At 50.6% G+C, this 23,643-nt stretch overlaps 1 protein-coding gene across 5 annotated transcripts in view; it reads left to right on the top strand.

The window, feature by feature from the left end:
• The window catches only part of LOC138569471 (myoD family inhibitor-like), a 327,234-nt gene that overhangs the window by 1,216 nt on the left and 302,375 nt on the right, over positions 1-23,643 (top strand). The gene's annotated exons all lie outside the window — the stretch shown is intronic.

A 23,643-nucleotide genomic window follows, 5' to 3' on the forward strand; every position in this document is an offset into this window, starting at 1 on the left:
CCTTATTATACAAGATCAGTGACGTCAGACGGATCCCGTAATACCCTTTGACACTTTACACCTGACAGCCAAATGGCTCTTTCCCGAGCAAACTTGCAGTGTTAAAAGCAGTTTCACAAAAACTGTAGCATGAAATGGGAGGAGTCCCAGTGGTCGAAGTGAGCGGGAACGGTCGGGAGCGGCGTTCCAATAGTTTTAATTTGTAATGTTTACAGTATCACGACTTTTTTTAAACAATTTTCTCCATTCCGGAACTGAAGTTAAAGCGCTCTTCTCCACTCTACCATCAGATAGCAGTTGCAGCTAAACCGACATTTGTTTCAAGTTAAATGACTGTCAACGAGCATGGCTGTAATCCTTGAAAAAAATGTTGCGCATCGTTCCCTTCCTGCCTACTCCGTCCCCCACCGGGGCACAGTTCCACTACTTTTTTTGGTACACTTCTACAACTGGGGAGGACTCATTTTTTTTCATGTGAGCATTCGGACTGTTCACAGCTTCAGCCTATAAGGAAACATTCATAGTACTTTGTGCCTGGCTGGAGTCTAAAACAGAGAGCAAGCCGCCTACCTTAAAAGAGCCATTTCCGAAGCAGCCTGCAAGCTTAGAAAATGGCTGATATTAAAGTACGTTAACTATTTGTTTTCCATAAACCAGGTGCAGCAGATTGGTTTGTTCTTTTCCAGGGTACTGATTACATATGTTCTCATCATATCACCAGTGGGAATAATATTATAAACGTGTATATAGTGTGCACTTGGACACGGCTGGGCACCTTGCAACCACTATGATGGTGACGGGGTGCGGTGTAAAAGCAGAGTTTATAACATAGCATAAGATGGCACTGCACACTGAGTTGTTTCAGTTTAGCTGTAACTACAATGTGACCATCAGGTGTCCCACGAGTATCTTGTTGTTACCTGGCCAGTGTGTATTAGAAGAAATAAAGTACACCCAACTGTATGTGAAAAGGATATTGCAATACATTGTAGTGTAGGTTCCTTACAAAGTAAATTAATCTTTCTCATGTCCAATTATATGTTCACAGAAGACTCCAGCGACTGGATCAATAACCAACCATAACAATTCCAATACAACATTGCACAGGCACTTCGCCATAGTACCAGTGTGTGTGATTTCAGAAGTCAACACAACATAAAAGCCTCTGCAAAAAGCACATAACACAGTCTCCCTTTTCTGCACCCTACTCTGTGAATGGGAGTGTCTCTAGGCGCTTTCACGCGCCAGGCCGTGAAATAGAACGTAGAGAGTGGGAGGGGCCGGCGGTGACGGGTGTGTAACCCTCCTCACACTCTCCTGCTATGGCAAACAAAAATGACATTTTCAATATAGTATGCATAAAATAAGAGACCCTGCCACAAACCCAGATGGCTGTTTGCAGGCATTCCACACACTATAATTATAATTACAGTTTAAATACAGAGGGAAAAAGCAACTGTTGTATTTTTTAAAAACTTTTCAAAAATTTAGAAATCGTCAGCTGACTCAGGCTTCTTCAATGGCGCCCTTTTTTTTTAAAACGTGTTCGTTACTATTACGAAGAGAGCCGTTGCTAACTCGCTGAATGTTTCTCAACCCTGGCAGTGGCGTCTCCAGGAATCAAATTTAAGCGCGTGGGGGCACAGAAAGGGCCACAGGCAAAAGGAGGGAGGCCACCTGAAAATTGACTATTTGAATGTTTTTACCAAATTGACATGAGCGAAGCAGCCCAAAAATGCTGCATTTTTACAGCACAAGGGGCCCCATTACAAGTTTGGTGGTATTTTTGCGATAAATACACCAAAATGCCACCAATGGATTTACTGTTACCGCCACTTGGTCCGTCGTAATTGCTGCTGGATTACCAGTGGGGTATGCCAGTGTTAGTCCCCATTTATGGAGTCCACAGGACTCATTGGGGATTTTGGCTGAATTAACGCCTGCTGTAATTCTGCCAAAATGGCTGCATTTTGGCAGTATTGTCGTGGAATTACCTCTAGCATTTTGATGGAGGTTTTTCATCCTCCCCACCGCCAAAACCATAGTTGGGCGATGCAGTAATGTGGCAGTAGTGCAGCCGTACCACCGATTTTAGCTGCACCGCCTCAACTTGTAATGAGGACCAATGTTTGGGCCTAGTTGGATAAAAAGAGATTTACAAGCGATTATGTAAAACAAATTAAATATTTTAATACTTCTGGTGCCAGGGCGTCCACTGTGAGAGCCATGCCAATTATGCACCACAGGTCAGTACAAATGACACCAGTTTTAACATTGTGCCAGGATGTCATGCAGTGCACAGGACTAGGCTGGAAGGTGCCAGAATATAACAGAATTAGTTGCAAGGGGTGGTCAAAATGCAAGTTACTTCAAAGTATGCCTTAGTGTTGCTCAAATGCTGCATGGTGCGGTCAGTTCCAGGTGACCCGTGTTGCTCTGTTACAGGGAGTTGCTAATAAAAGTGCCAGCCTGCCTGATCTCATGTTTAAATACACCATAGTTCTCTTAAAAACTGCAATGTTCAGCACAATGTGCCAGCATGCCAGTCAAGTATAGCCTTGCCAGTTTCAAACAAGACAATTTAATCACATTCAACATAATGCCATTTCCAACAGTGCCATGTCATCCTTGCCCAAACCTCCTCAGTATGACATGTTCTGATGAAAGTGCAGGCTCAGATCAACCAATAATTCCATCCTATGCCTGGTCAGCCACCATGTGTAATGTAATGTATAGCCATGCAGGGTCTGCAATAACATGCCAAGTGCAGTTTCAAATGCCCCAATAAAGCCATCGCCAAGACCCAGAGCACAAGCTCCATACCTGCTATCCTGTCCCCTACCACCAAGACTGCAAGCCCCATACCTGACATCCTGCCCCCACCTACTAATATTGAAAGCACCATACCTGTCGTCCTGCCTCCCCACCACCCAGAACACAAGCCAATACCAGGTACCATGCCCCCACCACCCAGAGCACAAGTCAAGTACCTGGCACCTTGCTCCCACCACCAGAGCACAAGCCCTACAGCTGGCATCCTGTCCCCCACCACCAAGATTGCAAGCCCCATATCCTGCACCCACTACCCAGAGCACAAGTCAAATACCTTGCAGCCTGCCCCCACCACCCAGAGCACAAGCCCCATACCTGACATCCTGCCCCCACCTACTAATATTGAAAGCACCATACCTGTCATCCTGCCTCCCCACCACCCAGAACACAAGCCAATACCAGGTACCATGCCCCCACCACCCAGAGCACAAGTCAAGTACCTGGCACCTTGCTCCCACCACCAGAGCACAAGCCCTACAGCTGGCATCCTGTCCCCCACCACCAAGATTGCAAGCCCCATATCCTGCACCCACTACCCAGAGCACAAGTCAAATACCTTTCAGCCTGCCCCCACCACCCAGAGCACAAGCCCCATACCTGACATCCTGTCCCCCACCCCCAAGACTGCAAGCCCCATACCTATCATCCTGCCTCAACACCACCCAGAGCAAGCCCCATACCTGGCACCCTGTCCCCACCACCCAGAGCACAAGCCCTATAGCTGGCATACCTGGCATCCTGTCCCCCATCACCAAGACTGCAAGCACCCATACCTGGCATCTGTCCCCCATCACCCACCGAGATTGCAAGCCCTGTACCTGTCATCCTGCCCCAACACCACCCAGAGCACAAGCCCCATACCTGGCATCTGGCCCCCACCACAGAGATTGCAAGCCCCATACCTCCCATCCTGCCCCAACACCACCCAGAGCACAAGCCCTATACCTGGCACCCTGCCCCCACCACCCAGAGCCCCCACCACCCAGAGCACAAGCCCCTACCTGACATCTGTCCCCCACCACCAAGACTGCAAGCCCCATTCCTGTCATCCTGCCCCAACACCACCCAGAGCACAAGCCCCATACCTGACATCCTGTCCCCCACCCCCAAGACTGCAAGCCCCATACCTATCATCCTGCCTCAACACCACCCAAAGCAAGCCCCATACCTGGCCCCCTGTCCCCACCACCCAGAGCACAAGCCCTATAGCTGGCATACCTGGAACCCTGCCTCCACCACCGAGAGCACACGCCCCTACTTGGCATCTGTCCCCCACCACCAAGATTGCAAGCCCCATACATGTCATCCTACCCCAACGCCACCCAGAGCAGAAGCCCCATACATGACATCCCCACGAACACCCAGAGCACAACTATATATCTGCCTCCTCCCCAGAACACAAGCCCCATAACTGGCATCATGCCCCACCACCACCAAGATAGCAAGCCCTGTGCCTGGCATCCTGTCCCTCACCACCCATTTATTTTAAAATGTGTTTATTGGCATTTTCAATAACATCTGTTACTTATTTCCATGTTATGCCTTATTCTCGTAATATCCAAAATTTGTTTTAACTTTAACTTTAACAAACAATAACAACCGTCTCCTTACATTGTTCACGTGTGTCCGTTCGTCTCTTCCTTGGGGGATGGGGGTGTTCGAGAGGGGACAATCATGTCGTTTGCAGGGTGTGGGGGGGATGTTTCACAGAGGTCCATAGTGTCGCTCGTTGGCTCTCATCCAGTCTTCCTTTATGTCTTGTAGGTATGTCTGTGTTAGCCGTTGGCTCAGGGGGGCTTGTCGTCAGAGGGGAGAAACATGTGTCTAGTGAGTTCCTTCCATGCTTCCAAGGCTCTACTAGACTCTTCGGTTGATCTGGCCACGCTTTCTTCCCAGGCCTTAGTCTCAGCCGGGAGCCATCGCATCATTTCTCCATGCCATGCTTTGTATTGTGGTCCGGCTGTTTTATTCCAGGACATGGCTATAGTTCGTTTGGTTAATATGCACGTTATGTCCATAAGCCTGACTAAGTGTTTTATCTTGGCCAATCTGGGGTAGGTTCCCAGCAAGCACTCCTCCGGTGTCCATTTGTATTTGGTCATGCCTGCTTTCTCGCATGCTTGTTTCGCCTTTCCCCAAAGTGTCTTCGTTTTGGGGCATTCCCACATCATGTGGATTAGGTCTGCTTCCTCCTTGCTGCACCAGGTGCAGTTTGACTGCGTTTGTTTGCTAAATTTGGCTATCCGCTTCGGTGTTAGGTAGGTTCGGTATAGCACATTCAACTGTATTTGCCTGAACCGGTGGTTTCTCGACACCTCCTTGGGAAATGTGAGCGCCCGGGTCCACTCCTCCTCTGTCATCTCCCTGCCTATATCCATATCCCATTTCCTTTTCATGTCCATGCTTCGGGGGTTAGGTGTGTCGCTCAGTTGCCTATAGATTTGGGATATTGGTCTGCAACCCGCCCCCATGTTGTATAACAGTGTTAATAGTGGGTCTGTGTCCGGTTCCTCGGGCCATGTCTCCCACTTGCCTCGCGCTATGGCGCGGGTCCTATGGTACCAGAGAAACTGTCCCGATTGTATACCCTCCCTGTCCCGCAGCGTGATAAAATCCTTGAATGTGCCTTCATCGTATAGGTCCCCCCAGGTGTAAACCCCTTCCCTTTCCCATGATCTGATTTGTTTCAGGTCTGTGGCTGTCGTGTATAAGTCTGCGATCAGTGGGATCTCTGGTGAGTAGGCCCTCTGTGCCTGGGTAAGTGTCCTCGTTCTGCGCCAGACCTCCCTCCCCAGGGTGACTATGTGCGGTGTTTCTCCCATCAGTTTCGATGGTATCCATACCAGTTCTTTCAGGTGGTGAGGGAGGCTCATAGTCTGCAGTAGGGGGTTTTCCTCAGTTGGTTCGTCTGAAAGCCATTTAGTTATAAAGCTGAGTTGTGCTGCTAGGTAGTATTTTTCTAAGTTAGGGAGCTGGATGCCACCCCTGGCATATGGCAGGGTTAGTGTTGACAGTGCTATTTTATGTCTATTTTCTCCCCATATGAACTCCTTTATCAGTGTCTCCAATAGTCTGAAGAAGGGTTTTTTGATGTAGTAATGTACATTTTGGAATCTATACAGGAAGCGCGGTAAAACAATCATCTTAACTATGGAGGCCCTTCCCATCATTGACAGGGGGAGTCGCGACCAAAAGTTCATAGATTTGCGTAGGGTCCGGAGCGCCGCCTTCGTGTTATGTTCGTGCATCAGCGAGGGAGTGTGCATTATCTGAATTCCTAGGTATCTGAATTTGGTGGTTTGCCATTTTAACCCTACCTTCGGGAGTGCCTCCGTCTCGACATGTTGCAAAGCCGCCAGGGGGAACAGACAGGACTTAGACCTATTGAATTGGATCCCAGATACTCTGGAGTAGTTGTCCAGGACCTCCAGCATGACTGGTACGTTGAGATGTGGGTCCCTAACATATATGAGGACATCGTCCGCATAGAGCGAAATGATGTGGTCTACCCCTCCTAATCTTATGCCGGCGTCAAAAAACTGTTTCCTAAAATAGATCGCTATGGGCTCTAGCCCAAGTATGTATAGCATTGGGGATAGTGGACAGCCCTGTCTGGTCCCTCTCTGTATGTCCCATGCTTCTGATATGTGTTTCCCGGATTTCACTCTAGCTCTTGGTCCTGTGTACAATATCTGAACCCATCTGATGAACCCGGGTCCAAAACCAAATTCTCCAAGTACTGCCACCAGCCACTCCCAATAGATAGAGTCAAACGCCTTTATGGCGTCTAAGGAAATTAGCGCGTACAGGCTCCTGTCCTCATTGGTTTGGGCCATAATGTGTTGTAGTCTACGCAGGTTCATTGATGTATTTCGGCCCGGTATAAAGCCGCATTGATCGCTGTGTATTATGTCCCCTATAATTCTGGACAGCCGCTTGGCTAGTATTGCTGTTAGAATTTTCGCATCATAATTTAGCATTGCTAGCGGGCGGTAGGAATCACACAGTTCCGCCGGTTTGTCCGGTTTAAGGACCGGAACCACCAGTGTTTCCCTCATGTTTTCGGGCAGCACTCCCCTCTCATAGGCTTCCTGGAAGACCTCATGTAGCAAGGGTGTGAGGGAGGGTTCATATGCTTTATAGAACTCTGGGGGCAGGCCGTCCGTGCCAGGTGTCTTGCACGTTGCCAGAGACCGGATAGCTTCTGTTATGTCGTCAAGCGTGATTTCAGCATCTAACATCTGGGCCTGCTCGGGTGGTATCCTATGGAGTCCTATCTCTTCAAGGGTGTCTGAAATCTGTTCTGGAGGGACCTGATCCTCATGTGAATAAAGTTTTGTGTAATAGTGTTTGAAGGTGTCGTTTATGTCTTGCTGTGTGTGGTGTATGTTCCCTTCCTCATCTTGTAGTGCGGTGGTGGGGTGTCTAGGGTGTTCCCTTCTGCATAACCAGGCCAGTAGCCTGCCTGGCCTGTCCGCCTCTATATGTGCCCTGTTCGTTTTGGCCGCGTGGTCGAGCTTTTCCAACCTATTCCACACCGAGTCGTTTTCTCCCCTGAGTTCCCGGAGTTCCGTTTCCCTGTTGTGGTTGCCTATAGGGGCTGCCTCTAGCCTTTCTATCTTCCTTTCCATTTGGTCCAATTCTTTCCTGAGCTGTCTCCTGATTCCCCCAGCCTTTGCAATGATTTCCCCCCTTATCACTGATTTCAGGGCATCCCATACCGTGCTGCTGTGTTCCACACTTCCCACATTGTTGTCTATGTAGCTATCTATGGATTCTTGTAGCTCCTCCCTGAAGCCTGGATCTTTAAGTGCTTCTGTTGGCATTTTCCACATGGGGATTGGGGGTCTGGGGCCATTGTGGTTCCATGTCACCATGAGTGGGGAGTGATCAGATATGGTTCTTCCTAAATACTGCGCCCCTTCCACCTGGGTTAGGTGTTCTCTACCTATGAGGATGTGATCTATTCTCGTGTATATTTTGTGGGGGGATGAATAGTATGAGTAGCCTCTCTGCGTTGGGTGCGTTTCACGCCACACGTCTGCTAAGTCCAGCCTATCTATCATTGCAGTCAGTGCCGTTGTCGCTGCCGATGGGCCTTTCGGGTGGGGGATGGATCTGTCTATCGCCGGGTCGCATACACAGTTAAGGTCGCCTCCCCAGAGGAGTAGACTATCTCTGTGTTGCACGATTTTGGGATATAGTGAGTCCAGGTGGGCCGGTATATTGCTGTTGGGAAAATAGGAGTTGATTATGCATATTTCTGTCTGCTCTATGTGGCCCCATAATATCACAAATCTACCCTCCGGATCAACCTCTGATTTTCTCAGGCGGAAGGGGAGCTGTGGGTGTATCCAGGTATATACTCCCATGGCGTATTTGGAGTATGCGGTGCCAAAGCCCTGCCCCCCCCAGTGCGTTTGAAGTTTGGCCAGTGAGTCTGCCATGCAGTGAGTCTCCTGTAGTAGCGCTATCATCACCCCTTTTCTGTTCAAGTAGGTCTTAATTCTGTTTCTGCGAATGTATGTCCCCAAACCTCGCACATTCCATGTCAGTATTTTAACTGCTGTTGTGGTCATGATGATTCAAAATGGGCGTAGTGTCCGTTCTGCTCCCCTCTCACTGGCGTTCGTGTGCCAGATGTAGGCATTATTGGCCCCTTCCCTGGGTATGACAGGAAGCAAGTTTCTTCCTCCCTCAATTCTGCTCCCTTCCCCCTTCTGATCATTCTTGGAGACTTACCAACAATAGTAACTTCCATTCTTCTGAATGGGAACAGCAAACCGTGTAACTTTGAACTGTCCCCAGCAGTTGCTTCCAACTTGCAACGCTCGGGGGGTCCCGAGCCTTCCAGGCCGCTCCTGGCCTTCCGGATCAGGGTGCGTGTAGATGAATTGCCCACACAGTTTCCGTGGGGGAGAGTCGACTTTCCGTGTTCGTGTGGTCCTTCGAGTTTCCGTCCGGTTCAGCAATCTGCTTAGTGTTGTGTCGCTGGGGTTTCATTGTCTGCTTTGTTGGCTCTGTGTGCGGGGGTCTCCCCTCGCTCATTATGGCAGTGGGTGCCATATTATCCCATGTCCGATTTCGGTGGATCATCTTTGCCTTCAGCCAGGTTGTTATGTTCCAGCCATAGGCTTGCTGCAGCTGGTGTCTCCAGGAATGTTGCTCTTCCTTTGTAGAGGACCTTGAGGCGTGACGGATAGAGCAGCATATACTTTAGGTTGTGGTTCCGTAACTGCGCTTTTATTGGGATGAAAGAGTTCCTTGCTCGTTGCACAGTGGGTGTGTAGTCCGGATATATGACTATCGTGGAGCCGTTTCGTTTGATTTCTCCTCCTTCTCTTGAGTATCGCAGTATGGTTTCACGGTCACGGAAATTTAAAATTTTAGCTATGATTGGTCGCGGGTGTGAGCCCGGCGGTGGGCGTTTTTGAAGGGATCTGTGGGCTCTTTCCACTGAGAACCCTTGGGAGAGCTTCCCTGGGCCTATCTCCTGCAGCAGGAGTGTCTCGATGAAGTCGGTCGGGTCCGGGCCCTCCATGTCTTCGGGAACCCCTAATATGCGGACATTGTTTCGGCGGGCTCGACCCTCGGCCTCCTCGGTCCGTGCCTCCAGCCTCACCACCTTTTGTTCTAGCTCCTGGACTTTCGATTGCAGTTCTTGGGTGTCCTCCACTGTGTCCTGTAGTGTGCTCTCCGCCGCCGTGACCCTTTCCGTGAGGTTCCGAGCATCCTGACGCATGAGCTGTATGTCCGATTTCACCTCCTCTATCTTCCCCTCCACCGATGTGCGGAGGGATGATATTGCCTGTAGTATCTGCGCGTGTTTGAGGTCCTCTTCCTTCTGGGAGGGTTCCCCCGCAGTTTCCTGGTCTTGTTGAGGTTGTCTCTGGGGTCTAGCCGTCGTAAATGAGTCCATTGTGACCAGTTTCAGTTTGCTCTTAGGGGGTGACATCCCCTTCCCAGGGTCCCCCCTGTTCCTACTTCTGACCCGCAGGTTGTGTGGGTCTGAATTGCTGCCTCTGGGTAATGTAGCGGTCCCAGCGTTACTTAGTGGGGCTCTTGAGCGGGGCTCCGTGGCCCGCCAGTGGCTATCAGCCCCGGTGGTTATGGTGTGGGCCCCTCGCGTTGTCCAGCCTAGGTTGGGTTGGCCTTCCCGTGTGTTAGAAGATCATGTGGGGCAAGGTCTGGCGCAGGGGGCGTCTCGGGGTCCTCTCCCCGTGTGCTACGTCGTGCTGGGGCCCGTCGCCTCCCGCTGTGTGTCCCTCAGTTTTGGTCTCCCCCGGTTTCACCTACGTTCAAGCGAGCCAGCGTCGCAGGCACGACTCTGTGTCCTTCGCTTCGCCGGGTGTTTCCCCTGCAGGCCGCATACGCGTTCCTCTTCTTCAGGATGCAGTCGGTGAAGCAGCCGGGTTGCTTGATGACTGCAGCCTCTTCAGTTATTGCGGTCTGCGGTCCCGTCGTGGGCCTGGATCAGGAAGGTCGGCACACCGTCGCTTCCGCTGGGGGTGTATCCGGGTGGCTGAGCGTTCGCTCTCAGCCTCTGTTGCTTCCCCCTGGATTTGGAGCCTGGCCGAGACTGTGGGTTGCAGGGCCCGTCGCGCCCGCGAGAGTGCATAGGGGTACGTTCGTTTGCGGGGCCGATGGTTCTCCGCTCTCGCCTTGCAGGGTCTGTGACTTCTTCCGCGCCCCCCGCACCTGGTTCGTAGCGCTCTGTCCGCTCAGCCGCTGGCGCCGAGAGGGGCCTGGGATCAGCTGGTCTGATCGGTCGGTCGTTGGTGTGGGTTCCACGGGGCCTCGAGTCGGCTGCCGCGTCAGTCACGGCTCGCAGCGAGCGGCGCCATCTTGCCGTCCCCAGGGGCTCGACTTTGGGCTCCGCGTTTTCTGTTTTCTCCTTTACGATTCGGCTCGGGAGTCAGGTCGAGTGGTGGGGGTTGGTTCCCCTGCAGGATTATGCAGTTAGTTCGAGTGTAGCAGAGCTAGTTAGGCATTAATATTTCTTCTTGGCAGGATCTCGGACGGAGCTCCACGGGAACTTGTCCTTACGGCATGCGTGCAGACCACGCTCCCTCCCTCACCACCCATATCAATAACCCAATACTTGGCATCCTATCCCCCTCCATCCAGAACACAAGCCCCATACTTACTGTCCTGTGCCTCCACACTCAGAGCACAAGCCCCATACCCATCATCCTGCCACACTACCACCCAGAACACAAATCCCATAACTGGAATTCTGCCCCTCACCCAGAGCACAAGTCCCATGCCTGGTATCTTGCCCCCACACCCACAGCACGGGTCCCATACCTGGCATCTTGCCTCCCCTCCACCACCTGGAGCACAAGTCCCATACCTGGCATTCTGCCCCCTGCCAACAAGATTGCAAGCCCCATAACTGCCATCCTGTCCCCCACCACACATCGCCAAGCCCAATATCTAGCATCCTGCCTCACAACCACCCAGAACACAAACCCCATACCTGGCATTCTGCCCTCCAACATCCAGAGCACAAGCCCCATACCTGGCATCCTGCCCCCCACCACCCTGAGTACAAGCCCAATATCTAGCATCCTGCCTCACAACCACCCAGAACACAAACCCCATAACTGGCATTCTGCCCCTCACCCAGAGCACAAGTCCCATGCCTGGTATCTTGCCCCCACACCCACAGCACGAGTCCCATACCTGGCATCTTGCCCCCCCCCACCACCTGGAGCACAAGTCCCATACCTGGCATTCTTCCCCCTGCCAACAAGATTGCAAGCCCCATAACTGCCATCCTGTCCCCCACCACCCATCGCCAAGCCCAATATCTAGCATCCTGCCTCACAACCACCCAGAACACAAACCCCATACCTGGCATTCTGCCCTCCAGCATCCAGAACACAAACCCCCATACCTGGCATTTTGCCCTCCAGCATCCAGAGCACAAGCCCATACCTGGCATCCTGCCCTCACCACCCTGAGCACAAGCCCAATATCTATCATCCTGCCTCACAACCACCCAGAACACAAACCCCATAACTGGAATTCTGCCCCTCACCCAGAGCACAAGTCCCATGCCTGGTATCTTGCCCCCATACCCACAGCACGAGTCCCATACCTGGCATCTTGCCCCCCCACCACCTGGAGCACAAGTCCCATACCTGGCATTCTGCCCCCTGCCAACAAGATTGCAAGCCCCATAACTGCCATCCTGTCCCCACCACCCATAGCCAAGCCCAATATCTGGCATCCTGCCTCACAACCACCCAGAACACAAACCCCATACCTGGCATTCTGCCCTCCAGCATCCAGAGCACAAGCCCCATACCTGGCATCCTGCCCCCACCACCCTGAGTACAAGCCCAATATCTAGCATCCTGCCTCACAACCACCCAGAACACAAACCCCATACCTGGCATTCTGCCCTCCAGCATCCAGAGCACAAGCCCCATACCTGGCATCCTGCCCCCACCACCCTGAGTACAAGCCCAATATCTAGCATCCTGCCTCACAACCACCCAGAACACAAACCCCATACCTGGCATTCTGCCCTCCAGCATCCAGAGCACAAGCCCCATACCTGGCATCCTGCCCCCACCATCCTGAGTACAAGCCCAATATCTAGCATCCTGCCTCACAACCACCCAGAACACAAACCCCCATACCTGGCATTTTGCCCTCCAGCATCCAGAGCACAAGCCCCATATCTGGCATCCCCCTCCCCCCACCACCAACACTGCAAGCCCCATACCTGGATTCCCCCTCTCAACCTGGCTCCTGAGGCGTCAGCCTGCTAGACCATTCCCCTTCTCTTCTATGCTAGCTTTCTCCATAGAGCGGCGGCAAGCATGCCTACCCGAGTCCACACCTGCCTCCTGGGGAGGGGGGCACAGCATTTTGTAGGTGAGGCAGGCGCCCCAACATGGCCCCACCCTAGAGACGCCACTGGACCCTGGTTATAGTAGTCATCATTTGCAGAAGTAGTCCTGGTTCACTGCGGATGGTGGAGTGCTGGCTCTGCAACCTATGCATTAATGATGAGCTGCTTTAACATGCTGACACTCATAATAACATTCTACCTTACCACAACATATACCACAGCAGATGCATCCACTGGCACTTCTCATCTCTGTTACTGGTGTCAAAAACATTGCAAGTCACCGCAGCGATCCTGAGCCACCAGGCCGAAGGCCAGGGACGTCGTTTGGCGGTCGCTAGGGGTCGCAGCTGCGACCCCAGCTGTCTCAGCTCAGACCCCTGCTGTATCCCTTGGGCAAAACATGTTTTAATAAAATAAAAAAACAGTCTGCAACCTTTAGCCAGTGGGTATTTGTCGAGGTCCATTGGACAGGGGAACACAGTATTTCTCAGATGCGGCTGTTTGGGTGGAAGGGTGCTGCTCCCTTTGTTTAAGGGCCAGGTAAATAATTTGAGTTTCGATTAAAAAAAAATATTTTGGCTAGCGCTACCAAGCCAGGAGCTCTGCAGTTCCCGATGCCATGTGAGGCAGGCGCAGTGTGCCATCCGGCACGTGCGTGCATTTTTGGACTGGCTGGGCATGATGCTGGTGGTAGCCTCGCAGGGGAACGTCCCTCGCAAAGCAAACTGCGTTTGTGTTTTGGCACTGTGAGTAAAGGGGTTCAGCCTCAGAGAGGCTAGATCTATTGTCTTTCAGTCTCAATGCAGATCCATTGGCAGTTTTAGGATCTGGAATCATCTTCTGTATTCTCTTTGGGCAGAAGCTGGGTTTACAGGCTGTAAAAAGCTTAAAAAAAAACTTTTTTGCTCTGGGCATATATTGATCTCAGTGTTTCTCACTAAATTGGCAGTTCATACACTGTGTTCCGTTCCAGCAGCAACAGTTTGTCACCAGCCAGTCGATACTTTATTGCCTTATGGTTGTTGGCACTATACACACTGTTATTAATGCTACATACGGTGATCCATTCTTGTATGAAATGTATATCATAATACAGTGATATCGTAACCATATTTTTCTTAGTGTACTGGAACAATGCTATGTGATGCCACTTCTTGTCAAGGGGTGAAAGGTTGTGCTGCATCACTTCCCTCGATGTCACGTGGGGTGGTGGGGTCAAATGACATTACTTCCTGTAATGTAAAGAGGTCACGGGTCATGTGATGTCACTTCCGCTACCCCAGGCATTTTGGTGAAATGACGTCCCTGCCAAAGGTGAAGTTTTTTTCTAAGCTAGTAGTATTTGAAGGAGACTCAAGAGCCAACTGGCAGTATCCCTATTTTGTACTCTAAGGGTTACCTTATTAATCATTACAGAACTCAGTCGCTTCCCTCGCTCTGCAAGTCATTGTCCTGGTGAAGATGCATAGAATACGTGTCTCATCAGGACCGCCCTACGAAAGTGACGTTCAGGCACCCCGGTATGACTTGTCTCTAACTCTCGCAATCGTCTCTCTTGCACCACCCAACAAGACAATTATGAGCCTCATTTCTAAAGTTACTTTCCACACCCTGAGTTTTCAAGTACCGTCCCACCATGTGACGTGTAGCGCCCGGCCAGATTCCTGAATGCTGGTCGTAGGACACATGGTAAGATTCCAGTGAATATGCATTGCTGTATTCTGTAGTTAATGTTAAAAGATATTTATACCGTGCGGTATCACCGCCGGAGTGGTCCCCTGGAGCTTTGGCGGATCTGAAAGGGAAAGAGAGTGGGGTAGGTTAGTAGGACTGAGCAGGGGAAGAGCAAGAGAGCTGTGATGGGCTGTTGGCAGCATCAGTTTAGTTAACACGTTCGCAGAGTTTAAGTGTGTTTTTCGGTTGGTTGCCATCATGTGCTGTTGTGCGAGAAGACTATGCGCCTCATCCTGCCGGTGATAACGCCAGGTTGCTGCCGGACCCGTAAAGAATTACCAGCGCCTGGTTTCCCGGTATCACTCAGGTATTACAACCCCAGCGGCCGCAATGTCAGGCACCAGTAATTCTGAAGCACCGGTACCTTTAATAACGATGCTGGTGCTTCCGTGACGGCTTGCCTACTGTGGCTGCTGTGTCCAGCAGGGTCTGCTGCACTGTCGGGCACAGCGGCTCCGTCAGGCAAACCCGTACCGACACCGTTGTTTCCGGACTGGCACACTTGTAATGAGGTCCTATGTGTGGTTTGTTTTGTTGTCGCAGTGTAGTGAAGTGCGTGCGGGTTGTTGTGCTTAGAGGTATGGCTGTGTTTGGTTTGAGTATGAGACTTGTATGCACAGGGGTGATATTTTTAGTAGGGTTGGTTAATCACACAATGAACACTCCTTGCACTGCCAGATCTCACCATGCCTTAGTTATCCCGCATTGCCTACTGCACCATGTTCTGGATAACACCTTTTGGCACGTGCCATAAAGATGGCAGGTTCGATAAACCCCAATTAGTACTTATTATTGGATTCTAGAATGCCCCGTGTACTAAAGGTTGCTAGATCATTTATTTCATGCCTCGGTTCATCCAAAGAGCATGGGCCTTGATGCTGCAGAGAGCACACACGGCATATTGCATAGTGATGCCCCGGAGCAGATGGCACACGCTGCCAGATGCCTTACTGCCTCATTTAGCAAACCGTATTGGACAGCAGAATGCCTCAGGGCGCGCACTGGGCCAGATTGAATTATTCCCTCTGACAGCAGTATCTTAAAGATCACCCAATTCACATTTATCACACCGTCCGATTTCATAAATCATCAGGTGGCACACATGGTCCCAAGCAGCACTCTCTGCTAGGATTCATATTGCAAAGTTAGCACACACTGGCAGATTCCATCACACACCAGCACTGTCTGCCAATGTGCGCAGTGCCCTGTTTAGCCATGTTGCGTAACCTCCCAGCTATCATCCACCAGACATTCCACAGAATCGTTCTCCTTCCCTGCTCAGCGAGGCCCAGTAGACCCCCTGTCTTTTGACAGCCTGCTGGGGTGCCGAGTCCAAGGACGCTCTGAAGTGTATTTAGGGCCTGTGGTACAGACACGTCCGCGAGGCCCTTCTCTATGCTAAAGAAGTGAGCGGATCCAACACTCTCTGTTCACCAGCCCCCATCACCGGCTGTCTCAATCGCAGCCCGCAGCTTGATGCCCTCACCAGGCAAGTATGGACTCCCTTCGCGTCCCCGGAATCCTTTAGCTCAGGGGCAACGTGCTCGCCTTGGAAGCTAGAGGACAAGGAGCAACACATGTTCGATCCCCGGATTCGCGCTTAGAAACCTCTGGGTATTAAGCGTGTTATAAATCTCATATCTGTGCAGGAATCAGAATAATTTACACGCAGCATTTTAACGTTACATATGTACAGGACACATTTTAGGAATAATAGCCACGGGGAAGGTATTCGGGATGTGTATAGGAGCAGGACACAGGACAGTAGCCTCACAGAATGTACAACTCCTCAAGCATGGATATGCGCAGCACACTTGTAATGGAAGCTACACATACTGTGGCATAGATAAACGATGCAGATGAATAATCACACAGTACGTCCATGCGTCCTAACATATCATCAGGTTAGAAGAGGCCCGGGCTATGGTTTACAAGTGGTATTGCCATCGGTGAGCCAAGCGACAATTGACTTTGAGGTATGCAATACAGAAATGGTCACTGTTATTAGATATGAACATTATAGCCGGGTAAAATCATGACTGAGACTTTTGTAACCTGGGAACCACACCACTGTTAAGGACTCAAGATTTTTAAATATTTAGGGACTATCAATTTTAACAGGTTAGGCACTTCACGATTAGTCCGGGAACGATTAGTTGCCCAGGATCACAAACCTTGGTTGAATGGTGGAGCTGACATTTGAACCCAGGATGCAACTTCAGCAGTTGACAACATTGTTTCTCAGTTCTTCCCGTACAGTAGGTGCAGCTATTTGTGAATGTTTGACTTCCATGAACTAAAATAATACTCAGTTTTGTAGACCTGACCTGGAAAGTGCTCAAATCACATGATAAACAAGCATGACAATGGGTCTCATTATAACTTCGGTGGTAGCCGTGCCGGTAAAAACGGCAGGTTGCCGCCAGAGTTATGCTTTTTTTCTGACGCCTGGCAATGGGGAATCACGGGGTGCCGGAAAAAGTAACTCCCCATTCCTATTCGTGTCCCATAGGACTGAATGGGAATAGGCATGACGGATGCACCAACACTGTGTGGAACAGTGCCGAGCATCCATCGAGGTCTGCGGGCGGGTGCCGTTCCACCTGCCAGGTCAGACCTGGCAGGCGGGAGGACATCCTGGCTGTAAACTTGTACTTTACTGGTCCGGTAACAACGGTGCCGGTAAGTCTACTGGCACCGTTGTTACCGGACCAGCAATGTTACAATGAGGCCCAATATATTTTAAAAATCTTATAGCAACATGGTAGGCAAAGGGAGCAAGATTGCACTTTTATTTCTTTCTCCATCTTAAATTCAAGTCTAGAAATACCACAATACTTACAGTCTGTATTTGATACAGACTTGGCGATTGTTATAAATGGTGCGGAAAAAGAACATTTCAGATTGTAGAAAAATCAAACCTTTTTTGGGTCAAATAAGCTTGCCAGAAGCCTGTGACATTTGGTCACCTCTGCCCGGTCTTGGGCACCTGCCACTCAGATAGCCTTCAGGAAAGCAAAGAGCAGGCAATGGGTACAGAATGCCACCAGAATATGGTCCGGGAACCCTTTTCATTGAGGAAAGACCAGCCCCATACCGTCACTTAAGATGATCTGTCTGGCTCACTTTATCGCCCAGTGTGGCCTCAGCGCATTGGTTTTGCTGCCTCTAATTTGTCTACCTAAGCAACTTTAAATTACTGTATCAAGTATTTGCATTGCTGTTCTCTTTTGACATCATAGAATTTTGTTTATAAGCAGTTTATCAAAAAATTAAAAATAATATGTAGCGTGTGCAGGTACTTTTGGTGTACTTGAACAACCCCACATGAATAATGCATTATGCTCTTCATTTTAGATGATAACTAGACCCACACCATTTTGATGCTATGTTGATATTTATAACTAGCCCTTTTTGCTGCAGCTAGGTTTTGTAGGACAGTTAGTTTGACCAATAATGCAATTTTGTATATTTAAATAGACCTCCTTTGTTTGAAATACTTGTCTCCTTAGGTCAATGTTACCTTGTAAGTCACCTGTTTTCTTATATATTTTTCTGTTTGTTTTGTCCTGGATATATGTCCTGAAGAGAGGGTCCCTGGAATGCCTGCTAGACCCCTACGAGCATGACAGCCCAAAGAGCCAGAAATACAAGATGCCAGTCACTGTTTGGCCAGCCCCCAGGAGGGCCAGTGACTTCTACATATGCAAACAGATATTCCCTGAGACAACAATTCAAACCCTATCCAGCTAACATCTTTATGGATACATGAGCCTCAACACTGGAACTGGTTGACTAATGATAAATATCCAGCTGTGCTGACGTCGTTAGAGACACCACAACATAGTAATGTTAGCCACGAAGGACCAATACATAAAGATACTGTCAAAAGCCTTGCCTTTTCATTAGCAAAACACAGAAACGCAAGAAAGCAGGAGATGCAGAGCAAGCTTGCAGCCGCTTATTGCAACTAACCATGTGATATGATATGATATTTTATTTATAGTGCACCTATACACAAGTGTTTCAAGGCGCGACGAGGGATGGCAAGGGAACAAGGGGAACAAGAAACAATCTTACTAGGCCCAGTGACATTGAGATCATGCAAGTGCAGGGAGGGGACAGGGGGAGAAGTGCCAGGGGAATGGGAGTGGGAGAAGTGCAGGACATAGGATCAACAGGCACAAACAACAAGAAAAAGGAAGTGCATCCTGCAGGTGGCAGTGCAAGGGCTCAGCAGGGAAGAGGAAGAGAGAAGGCAGAAGCAAAGAGGAAAGTCTTGAACAGCTTCCAGAACTGGAGATGGTTCTGCTAAAGTTTTAGAGAGGCAGGGAGGCTGTTCCAGAGGGAGGCGCCAGCTGAAGAGAGAGATCTGCCTCCAAATCTTTGCTTGGAAAAGCAATTTACCCTCAAGGAGTTGGAGGTGGAAGAGCGAAGAGCTTGAGTAGGGAGATACTTCAAAAGAGAAAGCTGGAGATATTTTGGTCCAAGGCCCCATGTGGACAATGCAGAGGAACTTGATCCTTGGAGCCAGTGGAGAGATTTCAGGGCTGGAGAGATATGATCCCTGCTCTTGAGTCCAAGGACAAGTCTTGCAGTCCTGTTCTGGATGAGTGGCAGAGGACGTAGAGTAGAGGCATGCAGATTTTAAAAGAGGCTGTTGCAGTAATCAAGCCTATAGAGAACCAGAGCTCTGGAGACAGAGAGCTTCCGGGGAAGGAGAGGAAAGGAAGAATACCTCTGATGAGGTGCAGTTGGTAGTTTGACTTTTTGGAGACTTCAGAGATGTGATGAGAGAAGGAAGTGTTGGGCCGAAGATCACCCCTAGGTTCTTAGCCTCTCAGGTGGCAGCAGGAGGAGGGCCAAGGGAGGCCAGCCAGAGAGTGGCAAGAAAGGAAGGTGCAGGTGTGCCGATGAGGAGGATCTCTATCTTACTGGCATTCAGGCAGATATCGTTGGCGGCACACCACTCCTGGATTGCGCCAGGCAATCCAGGATGAGAGAAGGAGAAGAGGCGCAGGGGGGAGCCTGAAAGCGAGTCTAGTGTCATCCACATAGCACTGGAAGTTGGAGCAGAGAGCAGCAATGTGCCAGGTATTGGTTGAACAACCAGGGAGAAAGGTTAGACCCCTGAGGAACACCACAGGTGGAGAGAGAGATAGAGGAGAGGAAGGACCCGAGTTGGTCCGGGGAGGGTTGGTCCAAGAGGAAAGAAGTCAGCCAGACCAGAGCCTGATCAGTGGTAGCCAGGTTATCACAGAGCCGGTTGAGCAGTATGGCATGGGTGGCCATGTCGAAGGCAGAAGAGAGATCAAGTAGGATGAGTACAGAGGGGAGATTAGCATCAAGGTTAGAGAGCAGGTCTTTACAGATGTTCAGGAGAGCAGTTCCCTGCTTCTGGCTGCTCTGAAGCCAGACTGATGGTCATGGAGACAACCAACAGATTCAGTGTGAAGATTAAGCTGGGAGATGGCCAGCTTTTCCAAGAGTTTGCCCAGGAAAGGAATGATATAGATCGGGCAATAATTTACTGGAAACGAGCGGTCAGCTGAGGGTTTTTTGAGAAGGGGGTGCTCAAGAGAGTGCTTCAGAGGGGAAGGGAAGGTTCCAGTGGTGAAAGAGTGGTTGCAGAAGTCGGCCAAGGCTGGACCGAGGGTGTCAATGTGGTCCTTGATGGTTTTGGGGGAACAGGGAAGAACCTGTTTTGACAAGGTTTTCATAGATCGGACTGGTCTAGAAACCTCGTCAGGGGTGAAGAGAAGAAAAGCAGAGAAGGAAGAGGGCGGTTGGCCACAGGGGGGCCGGAGGAAGAGGAGAGAGCGGAGGGAAAAGCAGGAGAGGATGAAAGGGTGGACAGGATGTCCAGGGTTTAGAGATGAAGTGAGAAGCCAGGGCCGTACAGAGGGCCTGGGAGTTCAGGCGAGTTGTTATATTCTGCAGAGACGCAGGCTTGGATGTGAGCTCTCTTCTTAGTGAGGACAGAGATTCGATATTGTCTTTGGTGTAGGCGGCAGGTCAGTTTGTCAGAGGGTGCACAACATGCCAACCATTTCCTCTCAGCCACCCTACACTTGCATTTAAGGATGACGAGGTCTGAGTCGTACCAGGAGTTGCACTTGGTTTTAGGCCTCATGTGGATCCTCATGACAGGGGCAAGTACATCGAGCGTGTTGGAGATGGCAGAGTGGAGCATAGAAAGGGCTGTGCCAAGGTGTGAGTCAGTTGGAGGTGCAGGAGGGGGAGAGAAAGATGCGGGGAAACCCTCGACTGACACACGCTTCATTGGTCGAATGACCGAGAAGGTGGGTGGCAGTGTGGGGGTCGGCTTGGCCTTAGGGGTAGAGACTGAAAGATGATAGGAGAGGGGAAAGTGCTCACTCCAGGAGAGAGGAGTGGCGAGAGGGTTGAATAGGGGGAGGTCGAAGGAGACCAGAGCATCAAGAATGTGCCGTGCAGAACGAGTCGGGCCAGATGGAAGAATGGAGAAAGAGAGTCACAAATGTAGCGAAAGAGTCCCGTGGTGGGACAGGAAGCATTCAGGTGAATGTTGAAGTAGCATAGGAGGAGGAGTTTAGTGGTCGATGCCAGGAGGGAGGAAGAGAGGTCCGCCAACTCAGAGAGGAAGGAGGTGATCTGACCAGGTGGTTGGTAGATAGTAGCCACAGTGAGAGTGGTCAGGAGAGAGAGAAAGCCTACAGACCAGGCATTCAAAGGAGGAGTAGGCCTGCATAGGAATGATAGAGGCGGGTATCCACTCTGGGAAGATCAAGGCTACACTTCCATCATAACTGTAGGATCTGAGCGCGGAAAGGATCTTGTAGCCATCAGAGAGGAGAGTGTCAAAGCTTGTGACAGAGCTGGCTGTGAACCAAGACTTCCGGGGAGAGGTACAAATCAGAGGTACTCCCTGCGGAGGTGTAGAAGGAGCCAGAGGGTGGGCAGAGGAGGTAGGAGGAGAGAGCAAGGTAACCGAGGAGGAGGGTCTGTCTGGAGGAAGTGCTGGTGTAGGTATCAGTGATCGGGAGGCCTGGTTGGAGACAGGATATCCTTTTTGAACTTCTTCCTACCAGACTTAGTGAGAAGGGGAGGATAGTCGATAGAAAAGCAGTTGGAGAAGATAGGAGAAACAGAGAGCACCAAAGATGGTGCAGAGGAGGGGGAGGAGGAGAGGGTGGAAGTAGGTGGGAGAGAGTGGGGGGTGAGGAGAGAGCGGAGGGGGGAGACACTGGGGGAGAACACAGGTGGGGGTGTGCAAGCAGAAGAGATGGAGCGAGACAAGAACAAGTGGTAAGTAGATAACTAACTGAGCTGTATGGAGGGCTCAGGAGAGAGTACAAAAGAGCACAAGGAAGTATGATGAACAACAACCAGGTTAGCAGGGCAACAAGAACCAGAACAGTCAAAGAAGAGAACCTAGAGGAAGGAAGGGCACAGCAGCACAGAAGACAAATCACAGAAGCACAAATAACACAACGCAGTATGATGCACAAAACCAGGCTAGCAGGGCAACAAGAAAAAGAGCAATCAGAGAAAGAGAACCTAGAGGAAGAAGAGCACAGAATATAAAAGACAATTCACAGAGCCAGAACCAAAGCTGTCAAGGAAAGAGAAACCTAGAGGAAGGAAGAGCACAGCAATACAAGAGACAATTCACAGCAACAACAGAACAGACAATCGAAGAAGAACCTAGAAGGGGAGAAAAAGCAAGGCAGAATGCAGAGCAGTGCACGGCAGAAACAGCAAAACTAAGTGCGCGAGACTCACACGAATGAGTGATTGCAAAAGGAACGCACGGGCAAAGGATGCATTGAGCGCGCACAAAGGATGAGGGGTGCGAGGAACCAATGCAATCAAGATTCGCATGGGAACCGCGGACTAGGATGCACAGGTGCAAGATGGCCAAGGGTGGGGGAGCCGCTGGAGCACACAAGCACAGAATGCGAGGGACAGCACAGGCTGAGGGTGCATAGCAGGTGTGGAGGCAGAGAGTGGAAGGGACGCAGAGGCACACGTGAATGAGGGATTGCGAGGGAATGTGCGGGCAAAGGACGTGCAGTGCGAGCAAGCCAAGGAGTGAAATCCAAGTGGAATCCAAGGATCGCGTGGCACCATGCAAAAGGGGGGGCGCGCCAAGGACGGAGTGAGGTGGAAGCACACATGCTCACGAGAGTGCGAGGGGTCACACAAGTCGAGAATGTGCAGATCAACGGACAGGGATGGAAGGCGCGTTAGAGGCAACGCGATCAGGGATGCGATGGGCCACGCACATGAGGGACGCGTGGTGCGTGAAGCCGAGGATGGAAGTGGTGCAGACGCTCATGCATAGGAATGCACGGGACCACGCAGGAAGAGGACCGGGAAAGGGGGCAGACTGGAGGGGTGAGAGGGGAACTCAAGGAGCGGTGGGAGTTGAAAGCACAGGCAGGGGGCAACAGGGAAGGGGCTCACACAGCAAGGTCAAGGGCTGGGGCAGAGGCAAGGTTGTGGGGCATGGAAAGGAAAATGCTCAGGGGAAGAGCTAAGAAACACAATGCAAGCTAACTCCCCAACCCCTTACCTGGCGGCCACAGACAGGAGGGTGAATCGTCTGCACTCCTTGTCTGCACCGCAGACTACCTCTGTCGCCAAACACCTGCCTTGCTCAAAACTGCAGCCTTGTCCTGTGATGGCTTTGCCGCAGAGGGTCCGAACCTGGGATTTTATATATTTGGTAGCGTGGACGTAACAAACGTGTTACGTGTTGTCGTCGGGCAGCATATGCTGCGAACCTGCATTGCTCAATACTGTGGCCTTGTCCTGTGAGGACTTTAGAGGGGGCACTCTCTCTGTTTATATGTTTTCTTTCCGCAAACTGACAGCATTCATCGTGAAAGTGTGACTGTTATTATTGCATTGTCCTATGCTTCCCCTTGATCCTCATCCCGAAACCTTCCAAGGCCAATTTTTCCAGTTTGCAAGAAGATCAAATAGCGCAAGAAGGTGCCACCCTAATGTGCTTTTTTGTGTTTTTATAGCTTTTTTGGCCCAAACATACCCACCCCTAGAGATAGGAAACCCTTCTGTGCTTGCATTACTTCATGATCTTAGAATATGCACAGTTTGGGACCAATGATTTCTTCTTGCAATGACCCAACACCACGTCCGCAGATCTTGAATTAATAAAATACTAATACAATAATACCTTTTTTAGCGCATTGCAGGCGTGCAACAAA

The sequence above is a fragment of the Ambystoma mexicanum genome, chromosome 2q, assembly GCF_040938575.1.
Source record: "Ambystoma mexicanum isolate Mex_15411 chromosome 2q, UKY_AmexF1_1, whole genome shotgun sequence".
Lineage (NCBI taxonomy): Eukaryota > Metazoa > Chordata > Amphibia > Caudata > Ambystomatidae > Ambystoma > Ambystoma mexicanum.